Here is an 11178-nt window from a genome sequence, read left to right as displayed (position 1 = left end):
GATTCTGGTTTTGGGGTAGATGCTCAAGCTGGTCTAGGGAGCCCCTCGAGTCCGGAAGCCTTGCTTAACAGTTCTTCTTCCACATGACCTTGTCATGGGTGGGATGGCCCGTGCTGGCTCCCGGCACCACTCCTCAACAGTTTAATGGGAAAGTCCATTTCAGCCATCAACCAGGCTATTTGTAAGGGTCATGCCAAAATCCAAAAGGCTCACTTTGTCTTGAGATGAAAGGGGAAAGACTCCTAATTGTCAACTGTCATGGTACCCTGTGATTATAACTAGGACCTTGATGACTGACAGCTCTCTCCTTTGCAGGGTGCAGAAATCCTGACTGTGCCATGGAACTCCCCTCCATGGACACCTTTCTCTGAGCTCTTGCTGTCAGGCTGGACCCTGCCATGGGACAACTGGGACTCACCAGCCTCTCTCCTATTCCCTTTGAGAATATTCCCGTGCTTACTTCTCTTTTTCACTTCCCCCCAAAGCCTTGCCCCACCCCATACTACCATTCTCACTTGCCAGAAATCTACACTTCTTAATGAAAATGAGGATTAGAAATAGTAGGAAATCAGGCCAAAGAAAAGGGCTGAGATTGACCTTCAGGACCACCTCAACATAATTTGGCTGATGAGTAAATGGCTATTAAGTATCTTACTCAGGGAAAGGGAGCAATTAAGAACTTCCCCTGCCAGACTGGGGGATAGCTTTGCATGTGCGTGCATGCTGAGTCATGTCTGACATTGTGCAACCCCATCAACTGTAGCCTTCCAGGTTCCTCTGTCTGTGGAATTTTCTAGGTAAGAATACTGGAGTGGGTTGCCATGCCCTCCTCCAGGGGATCTTCCCAACCCAGGGATCAAATCCACATCTCTTCTGTGTTCTGCATTGGCAGGCAGATTCTTTACCACTAGCGCTGCCTGGAAAGCCCAGTCTTAATCTATAATGAAATCAAATCCTTCTCCCAAATAGATAGGAATTTCTACATGATCTGAGAGCCAATCTGATCAATTTATTTTTCCTTTTTTTTCTTTGCTTTTGTTTTTTTGTCTAGGGATGGCTAGGTCAACTTCAGAATTGGAGATGTACCTTTTATAGGCATCCCTATAATTACAGACACCCTAGTATTGCAAAAAGAGCACTTGGTCATTCTAATTCAATCTAGCTAATTCTGGAACCTTGGTTTCTTCATCTATAAAAGGATCAACTTATATAACATAGTTTCCTAGATTATCTCCAGTTCCAGTTAAACAGATCTTTAAAATTCAACACATGCAAACCCTAGCTTCCTCTTGACACTGTGTTCCCTATCAAAGAATGACACTTTTAACAAGTGTCCAAGCCCCAAACCTGGTGCTATATCTGCCTCCTTCCTTTCCCTCACCTTTATCTCTCTAAAATCCCCATCCCCAGCACCACATTCAGTACCAATCACCATTCCCACATATATATTTCCAGCCTGAATCTTCCCTCTGAACACCAAACAGACATCCAAATACCTTCTTGATATCTCTGCCTGTATGGCCAATAAGCATTTCAAGGTAGCATTACTGACAGCGAGTTTTCACGTGATCCCAAACCTGCTCCAAACCCCATTACTCATGAGTCCAGTTACTCAGGCCAAAAAGATTTGCATCATCCTTGACATCCATTAAAAAAGAACTATTATTTGCTCTACCTTGAAAACGCATCCAGAATTCTGTCACCTCTTAGCATCCCCACTGCTAATTTGCATATGTGCTCAGTCATGTCTGACTCTTTGATATCTTATGGGATTTCCCGGCCAAGAATACTGACATGGGTTGCCATTTCCTCTTCCAGGAGACCTTCCTGACCCAGGGAGTCAAACTCATGTCTCCTGCATTGCAGGCGGACTCTTTACTACTGAGTCACTGCGGAAGCACCACCCCCCGCCACTGCTGTCCCCTAACCCAAGTCACCGTCACCTCTTGTTCCCCTTTCTGCTTGTCCCAACACAGTAGCCAGACTGATTCTTTAAAATATGAGATCCTGTCATGCATTAGTTGTAAGTCTTAGCTAAAGCCCATCCTGTGACCAACAAGGCCATCTGTGGTCCAGTCTTCTTATCTGCCCCCTTACTGCCTGATTCATCAGGGTTCTCCAGAGAAGCATAACCAGTAGGAAGTTATATATATATACACACACACACACACAAACTGGCAGAGAGAGGGTGGGAAGGGAGAGAATGGATTTCAAGGAATTCAGGAATCGGCTCACCTGACTATGGTAGCTATAAAATCTGAAATTTGTAGGGGAAGCTGGCAGGCTGGAAACTCTTGAGAAGTTTTTTGTTTTGTTTTGTTCAATTTTTATTAATTTATTTGATTTTTGGCTGCACTAAGTCTTTGTTCTGCCCAGGGGCTTTCTCTAGTTGCAGCGAGCAGGGACTACTCTTGAGTTGTGATGTTTGGGCTTCTCGTCACAGTGGCTTCTCTTGTCCTGGAGCATGGGCTTTAAAGGGCATTCAGGCTTTAGTAGTTGTGGTCCACAGGCTTATTTGTTCTGCGTCATGTGAGAGCCTCCCAGACCAGGGACTGAACCCATGGCATCTGCACTGGCAGGTGGATTCTTAACCACTGGACCACCAGGGAAGTTCTCTTGGGCAGATGTTGATGTTACAGTCTTGAGGCAGCATTTATTCTTACTCAGGATGTGTTAGTTCAGTCTGCTATAAGAGACTGCCACACACTGAGAGTGAGAGTTGCTCAGTCATGTCCAACTCTTAGTGACCCCATGAACTATACGGTCCATGGAATTCTCCAGGCCAGAAGACTGGAGTGGGTAGCCTTTCCCTTCTCCAGGGGATCTTCCCAATCCAGGGATTGAACCCAGGTCTTCCACACTGCAGGCAGATTCTTTTTCAGCTGAGCCACCAGGAAAGGCCAGGAATACTGGAGTGGATAGCCTATTTCTTCTCCAGCAGATCTTCCTGACCCAGGAATCGAATCTAGGGTCTCCTGAATTGCAGGCAGATTCTTCACCAACTGAGCTATCAGGGAAGCCCACCACAGACTGGGTGGCTTATAAATAACAGGAAATTACTGTCTTCCAATAGTAAAAAAAAAAAAATCCACCTGCTGGAGATGTGGATTCAATCCCTGGGTCAGGAAGATCCCCTGGAGGAGGAAATAAAAACCCACTCCAGTATTCTTGCCTGGAGAATCCCATGGACAGAGGAGCCTGGTGGGCTACAGTCTATGGGGTCGCAAAGAGTCGGACACAGCTGAAGCAGTTAAGTATGCATGCACATTCTTCACCGTTCTAGAACCTGGAAGTCCAAGATCAAGACACCAGCAGATTAGGTGTCTGGTGAGAGACTGCTTCCTGGTTCTCAGCCAGCCAGCCTGCCTGCCTTCCCTGTGTCCTCACAGGACAGAAGGGGAAGGGGAGCTCTCTGAGGTCTCTTTTGTGAGACACACATCCCCTTCATGAGGCCTTTACCTTCCTGACTTAATCACCTCCCCAGGGCCCCAAGATGTGGTGTGAATTCTTTTGTGCTATGATTCCTATTCATCTTGTGTGAAACGCATAGGATTTAAGCTTTGTTAGGTAGTTCAAAATGGAGTCACAATGGCCAGTGTCAACTTCAATGTTAATTGTTTTGAAATGTCCAGTATAGATCTGCAAATGTCTTAGAGGGATAAATTGAGTGTTGTTTTATTTTTCTTAATTATCTATTTATTTATTTGGCGGCACCACGTCTTAGTTGTGGGGTGCAGAATTTTTTTAGTTGCAGTATGTGGGATCTAGTTCCCTGACCAGGAATCGAGCCCAGGCCCCATGCCCTGGAATATAGAGCCTTAGCCACTGAACCACCAGGGAAGTCCTAAGTGTTACTTTAAATAAGCAAACCATTGGGCAGTGTCTATGGAAAAGCTTCACTGAAACAGAAGGAGTAACTGATAGACACAAAACCCCATGGGGTATAACCATGACACCCCACTGGCAGACTCCTTTAAATAGCCCACTGAGGGATTTCCCTAGTGGTCCAGTGGTTAAGACTCTCCTCTCCCAATTCAGGGAACATGGGTTCAATCCCTGCTTAGGGAACTGAGATCCTACATGCTTCGTGGCCAAAAAATAAGCCTGCTGAGACAAGCAACTGAAGGCTCTTTACCAGGGAACCCAACTCCCCCTGCTAAGAGCTGTTCTAGACGAACAGCCACTGGAGGCTCCATCGGAGGCAAGGGGAGCTGCCTGTTTGCAACCTGTCACGGGATCAGAGACCACCACTCGTGCTGGATGACTCCTCCCCAGATTTCTTCTGGGAGTAACTCTTAACCCCCTTTCCTATTTTCCCTACTTTGACTAACCTACTGAGGCAGAAATTGTTAGGTAGTCAGTGTAGGGTAGAGGGTCTCAGTTCTTTTCCTAATTTCAACTTTAACTTTGACTTGTTCTCTCACATAACGTTTTGCTCCATTAGCCCAAAGCTATATTTGTTGTTCCAGTTTCTAGGCATTCAGAGGAATGCCTCCCTAGTCCGGAGGTGAAAAACGTTCAGACCCAGGATAAGACAATCATTAACTGTCCAGTTTATCAAGGAGAAGAACTCCAGGTGGACCATTAACTCTTAAACATTCATCTGGTCCCTAAATAATGATCTGGGGTCTTGAGAAAGGGTCAGGGGATGGCATCACAATGTGGGGGAAGCTGAGAAACTGGGAACCAAAAGGAAGCCATAAAAATGACAAACTGGACATTGCAACAAACTGGTCAGAAATTACATGCCTCAGGCCTCAAGCCAGCCAAAAACAAACAGATCAATTCTAACAACGATATAAGCTGCTGTTATTCCTGCCTTTGAGGGCTCTTTGCCCCCTCTCAGTATCTATGCTGAGCGCTTTGTATCTCTGTCTTCTAAAATAAAACTTTGCTTATGTGAGGGTATGCAAGTTTGTGGAGTTCATTCCTCAGCTCTGTGAGCAAAACTCAGTTTCCTGTTTCACTATTGTGTGCAACACTTGAGTGATTTGTGAATTGAGTATTGGTTACATTTTGAATAGTTCCAATCCCATGATTTGTCCCTGGCCTTATTGCTGGACCCTGAGATAAACACCCCACTTCCAAATACCATCACATTGGAAATTAGATTGCAACTTGTGAACCTCAGAGGCCCATGTACAGTCTACAGCACAGAGAAAGCTAGTTTTGCTTTCAAAGTCTTGTAACAGATGTGGTGAAGCCCATCCACATAATCAAGAACAGTTTCCTTTTGTTTAAACACTACTGATTGTGGATGTTAACCACATCTACAAAATACCTTCTCAGCAACACCTAGATTAGTGTTTTATTGAATAATGGAACTGTAGTCTAACCATGTTGACCTAGAGAACTAACCATCACACCACCCTCACCCTCTTGCAATTCATTCCAGCTACACTGGTCCATTGATGGTTCTCAACCCATGAGACATGTTCCCATTTCAAGCCCTTTGAACATGACTCTTTTCTCTCCAGAATCTCTTCTTCCAGATACTCACACAGTCAGCTCCCTGTTTCCTTTCAGTCTTTTCAGAATTTCTCATGCCATTCCTAAGCCTGCAACCCTGCCTACACATATTTCCATTTCTCCTTCTTTTCTCTGATTTTCTCCTTGACACTTATCATTATGCCCATGCTACATATGTTGCTTATTTATGTCCTTTTAAAAAATTACTTATTTGACTGTGCCAGGTCTTAGGTGTATCATGTGGGATCTTCAGTCTTCATTGTGGTATCTAGTTCCCTGGCCAAGCATCAAACCCAGGCCCCCTGCATCGGGAAGTGTGGAGTCTTGGCCACTGGACCACATGGGAAATCCTATTTCTGATCTTTATTGTCAACATTGCCTCTAGACCATAAGCTTCCCAAGGGAAGTGATTTGTTCACTGCTCTACTCCCCCCAATGCCTTAAATATCCCATAAAATATACCAAGTATTTCATGTATACTTATTAAATGAATACATATTTCTTCCATTATTCTAGCTCCTAAGTATCTCCTTTGCTGGCACCCTCCTTCAGACCACCATTGTTTCTGGCCTGGATTACTGAAAAGCCTCCTACCTAGTCTCCCTCTATGTCTTCTTGTCCTTCCTTTTTCCAGCCTGCAACATTTCTAAATCTGATGATGGCAGTCTCCTACTAAAGCCTTCACTGTTGCTAAGACTTTGATAGACTGAGCCTTTGCTCTATCTCTATCTTCTCTTTACCCCACACTCGGTGCTCCAAGGCAGAACTTCTTGTTCCTGGAATGTGCATGAACTCTCCCCTCCTGGTTTCTGCACACATGGTTTCCTATATCTGAATTATTCATCATCCAGCTAACTCCTGCTCACCATTTATGGCTCACCTTTCACCCCCATCTTCAGGACTGAATGATTTGCCCTTCCTGTGGGCTCACTTAGCTCCTTATATTAAGAACTGTCACAGCCCTTTGTATCAATATTGAGTGGTACAGTAAAAGTGCAAAACATTTTCATACTCCCAAGGAAATGGGTAGCCAGAAATCAGAGGCAATCTGTTTAACCTAACAGATATGAAAGACAGGATGGTAAACAGGGATGGGGTGGATAAAGAGTTCATTGTAAATATTTTTACAATGGAAGAAATCAAGTATTGTTGAAATCAAAAGAGACAGGCCCTGTAGGCAGGAAGAGTGGAATTAACAGGGAAAGAATAATGGAAGGAACAAGGAAAGATGGCATGTGTGCTAAGTAATGCTAAGTCACTTCACTCACGTTCGACTCTTTTTGACCCTGTGGACTATAGCTTGCCAGTCTCCTCTGTCCATGGGATTCTCCAGACAAGAATATTAGAGTGGGTTGCCATTCCTCCTCCAGGGGATCTTCCAGACCCAGGGATCTAACCCACATCTCCTGCATTGGCAAGAGGGTTCTTTACCACTAAGGTTTCTTTAGCCACCTGGGAAAGATGATAGAGAGGCAAACTACAGTGATCAGGAGCATTTCTTTGTCCCAGTCCTACAGGGAAAAAAGTAGGACTGATGTGTAGAGATGAAGTGAGAGGTTTTATAAACCAAAAATATTCTGAGGCTGTATATGAGGTCTGAATTAGGGATTTGTTTGCAGCCTCAAGGTAAGTTTATATGATCTTTAAGACTACTGCAGAAGATATTAAGAAGAGGTGGCAAGAATACATGGAAGAACTGTACAAAAAAGATCTTCATGATCCAGATAATCATGATGATGTGATCACTAATCTAGAGCCAGACAACCTGGAATGAGAAGTCAAGTGGGCCTTAGAAAGCATCACTGTGAACAAAGCTAGTGGAGGTGATGGAATTCCAGTTGAGCTGTTTCAAATCCTGCAAGATGATGCTGTGAAAGTGCTGCACTCAATATGCCAGCAAATTTGGAAAACTCAGCAGTGGCCACAGGACTGGAAAAGGTCAGTTTTCATTCCAATTCCAAACAAAGGCAATGCCAAAGAATGCTCAAACTACCACACAACTGCACTCATCTCACACGCTAGTAAAGTAATGCTCAAAATTCTCCAAGACAGGCTGCAGCAATACATGAACCGTGAACTCCCTGATGTTCAAGCTGGTTTTAGAAAAGGCAGAGGAACCAGAGATCAAATTGCCAACATCTGCTGGATCATGGAAAAAGCAAGAGAGTTCCAGAAAAACATCTATTTCTGCTTTATTGACCATGCCAAAGCTTTTGACTATGTGGATCACAATAAACTGTGGAAAACTGATGGGAATACCAGACCACCTGACCTGCCTCTTGAGAAATCCGTATGCAGGTCAGGAAGCAACAGTTAGAACTGGACATGGAACAACAGACTGGTTCCAAATAGGAAAAGGAGTACGTCAAGGCTGTATATTGTCATCCTGCTTATTTAACTTCTATGCAGAGTACATCATGAGAAATGCTGGACTGGAAGAAACACAAGCTGGAATCAAGATTGCCGGGAGAAATATCAATAACCTCACATATGCAGATGACATGACCCTTATGGCAGAAAGTGAAGAGGAACTAAAAAGCCTCTTGATGAAAGTGAAAGAGGAAAGCGAAAAAGTTGGCTTAAAGCTCAACATTCAGAAAACAAAGATCATGGCATCCGGTCCCATCACTTCATGGGAAATAGATGGGGAAACAGTGGAAACAGTCAGACTTTATTTTGGGGGGCTCCAAAATCACTGCAGATGGTGATTGAAGCCATGAAATTAAAAGCCGCTTACTCCCTGGAAGAAAACTTATGACCAACCTAGATAGTATATTCAAAAACAGAGACATTACTTTGCCGACTAAGGTCCGTCTAGTCAAGGCTGTGGTTTTTCCTGTGGTCATGTATGGATGTGAGAGTTGGACTGTGAAGAAGGCTGAGTGCCGAAGAATTGATGCTTTTGAAGTGGTGTTGGAGAAGACTCTTGAGAGTCCCTTGGACTGCAAGGAGATCCAACCAGTCCATTCTGAAGGAGATCAACCCTGGGATTTCTTTGGAAGGAATGATGCTAAAGCTGAAACTCCAGTACTTTGGCCACCTCATGAGAAGAGTTGACTCATTGGACAAGACTGAGAGGGATGCTGGGAGGGATTGGGGGCAGGAGAAGGGGACGACAGAGGATGAGATGGCTGGATGGCATCATGGGCTCGATGGACGTGAGTCTGAGTGAACTCCGGGAGATGGTGATGGACAGGGAGGCCTGGCATGCTGCGATTCATGGGGTCACAAAAAGTTGGACACGACTGAGCAACTGAACTGAACTGAAGTATATTAATAGTATATGAATTTGCATGGTGTGATTACGCTAAGTGAAGCATTGAATTTATAGACATTAAACCTGAAAACAGATTCCGCATGTTGTAGCCAGCATTAGGTTTGATTAAATCACTTATGTTTTTATTTAAACATGACTCCATATAAACATCACTTCCCTGGTGCCTCAGATGATATAAGATCCACCTGCAATGAGGGAGATCCAGGTTCAATCCCTGGGTCAGAAAGATCCCCTGGAGAAGGGACTGGGTACCCACTCCAGTATTCTTGCCTGGAGAGTTCCGTGGACAGAGAAGCCTGGAGGGCTATAGTCCATGGAGTCACAAAGAGTTGAACACGACTGAGCGACTAACACTTTAGTATTTTAAACCGGCATGCAGACTGACAGAGTTAAGTTCTCTTTTATGAATACACTCAGGGTTAAAACTTAAAGAGTCAATTGTACTCTCTCCAGTGCAATATAGTATAGCCTAGGTCAAGATGTCTGAACCTCAGAACTACGGACACTTGGGACTGGATAACTTTTTCCTTCACAGCTCAGGGCTGACTGTGGATTGTATGTTTATCAGCCTGCCTGGCCTTTACCCACGCAAGGCCACTAGCATGCCTGGGTGTGAAAACCAATAATGTCTCCGAGAGTCATGCCAAGTTGTCTTCTTTGGGACAAAAGTATCCTTGGTTGAGAATCATTTGGCTGGCTGGTTATAACTAGTTGGCTTAAGTTAAAAGTTGGGGCTCTGCAATCTGATGTTCTGAGTTTGAATCCTAGTTCAACCCCCCTTTTTATAAAACTTTTATTTTATTTATTTATTTTTTGAAAAATTATTTATATATTTTTCTGGCTGCATGAAATCTTAGTTTCAGCATTTGGGATCTAGTTCTTAAACCAAGGATTGAACTTGCACCCCCTGCATTGGGAAAGGGCAGAGTCTCAGCCACTGGACCACCAGAGAAGTCCCCTAACTCAGCCTCTTATTGGTTATGTGACTTTGGCAAGTTACTTCACTTTTCTTGCCATCAGTTTCTTCATCTATATAGTGCTCATTCTAACAGTATTGTGGCCAAGTCTAAGCTGCCTCTGCTTGCCCCACAACAGGCCAATAAATCCGAGATGAGGTATGAGTCAACTGGAAAGCCAGTTAACTAAGAAAGTGGCAGTCTAGCGCCTCAAATGACCAGTATCCAAGGGCCTGGATGCCAGGTTCTTTTATAGATCAGAGATGGGGGAGCAGGGCGGGGAGGTGAGGAAACAAAGGAAAAGACCATAACATTCTTGCAAATATCTCCTAGAATGACAAGTCTCAGGCAGGGAGATATGCTAGTTTCACTTCCTTACAGCCCTTCACAGGTAAGCAGGGCCAGGCTATCTCCCTGTGAGCCAAACAAAGGCACCTAGACCAAGGGTCAGGCGGAGGGGGCCAGACAGGGCTCCCTCAGGTAGGCCATTGTGTATGCCTATAATAACAAAGCTATGACCAACCTAGACAGCATATTAAAAAGCAGAGACATTACTTTGCTGACAAAGGTCCATGTAGTCAAAGCTATGGTTTTTCCAGTAGTCATGTACGGATGTGAGAGTTGGACTATAAAAAGGCTGACTGCCAAAGAATTGATGCTTTTGAACTGTGGTGTTTGAGAAGACTCCTGAGAGTCCCTTGGACTGCAAGGAGATCCAACCAGTCTATCCAAAAGGAAATCAGTCCTGAATAGTCATTAGAAGGACTGATGCTGAAGCTGAAACTTCAATATTTTGGCCACCTGATGCAAAGAACTGACTTATTGGGAAAGACCCTAATTCTGGGCAAGATTGAAGGCAGGAGGAGAAGGGGACGACAGAGGATGAGATGGTTGGATGGCATCACCAACTCAACGGACATGAGTTTGAGCAAACTCCAGGACAGGGAAGCCTGGCATGCTGCAGTCCATGGGGTCACAAAGAGCTGGACATGACTGAGCTACTGAACAACAGTGGCATTTCTAAACTGTTTGATTATCCTACTCTATACCTACAACTTCCCTGGTGGCTCAGATGGTAAAGAATCTGCGTGCAACACAGGAAACGTGGGTTTTATTCCTGGGTCGGAAAGATCCCCTGGAGAAGGGAATGGCTACCCACTCCAGTATTCTTGCCTGGAGAATTCCATGGACAGAGAAGCCTAACAGGAGGCTACAGTCCCTGGTGTCACAAAGGGTCAGACATGACTGAGTAACTAACATATACCTATCGGCTCCTCCTTACCTCTTCAGAGCTTTTTGTTTGTTTGTTTGCTTAACAACATGTCAGTCTTTATTTATTTGACTGCACCAGGTCTTAGTCAACTATGAGGGCTACTCCATTTCTTCTAAGGGATTCTTGCCAACAGTAAGTAGATATATTGGTAATCTAAATTAAATTTGCCTATATCCATCCATTTTAGTTCATTGATTCTTAAA

The sequence above is a fragment of the Oryx dammah genome, unplaced genomic scaffold (genome assembly GCF_014754425.2).
Source record: "Oryx dammah isolate SB20612 unplaced genomic scaffold, SCBI_Odam_1.1 HiC_scaffold_3, whole genome shotgun sequence".
Lineage (NCBI taxonomy): Eukaryota > Metazoa > Chordata > Mammalia > Artiodactyla > Bovidae > Oryx > Oryx dammah.
Note: the sequence above shows the minus strand (reverse complement) of the source record.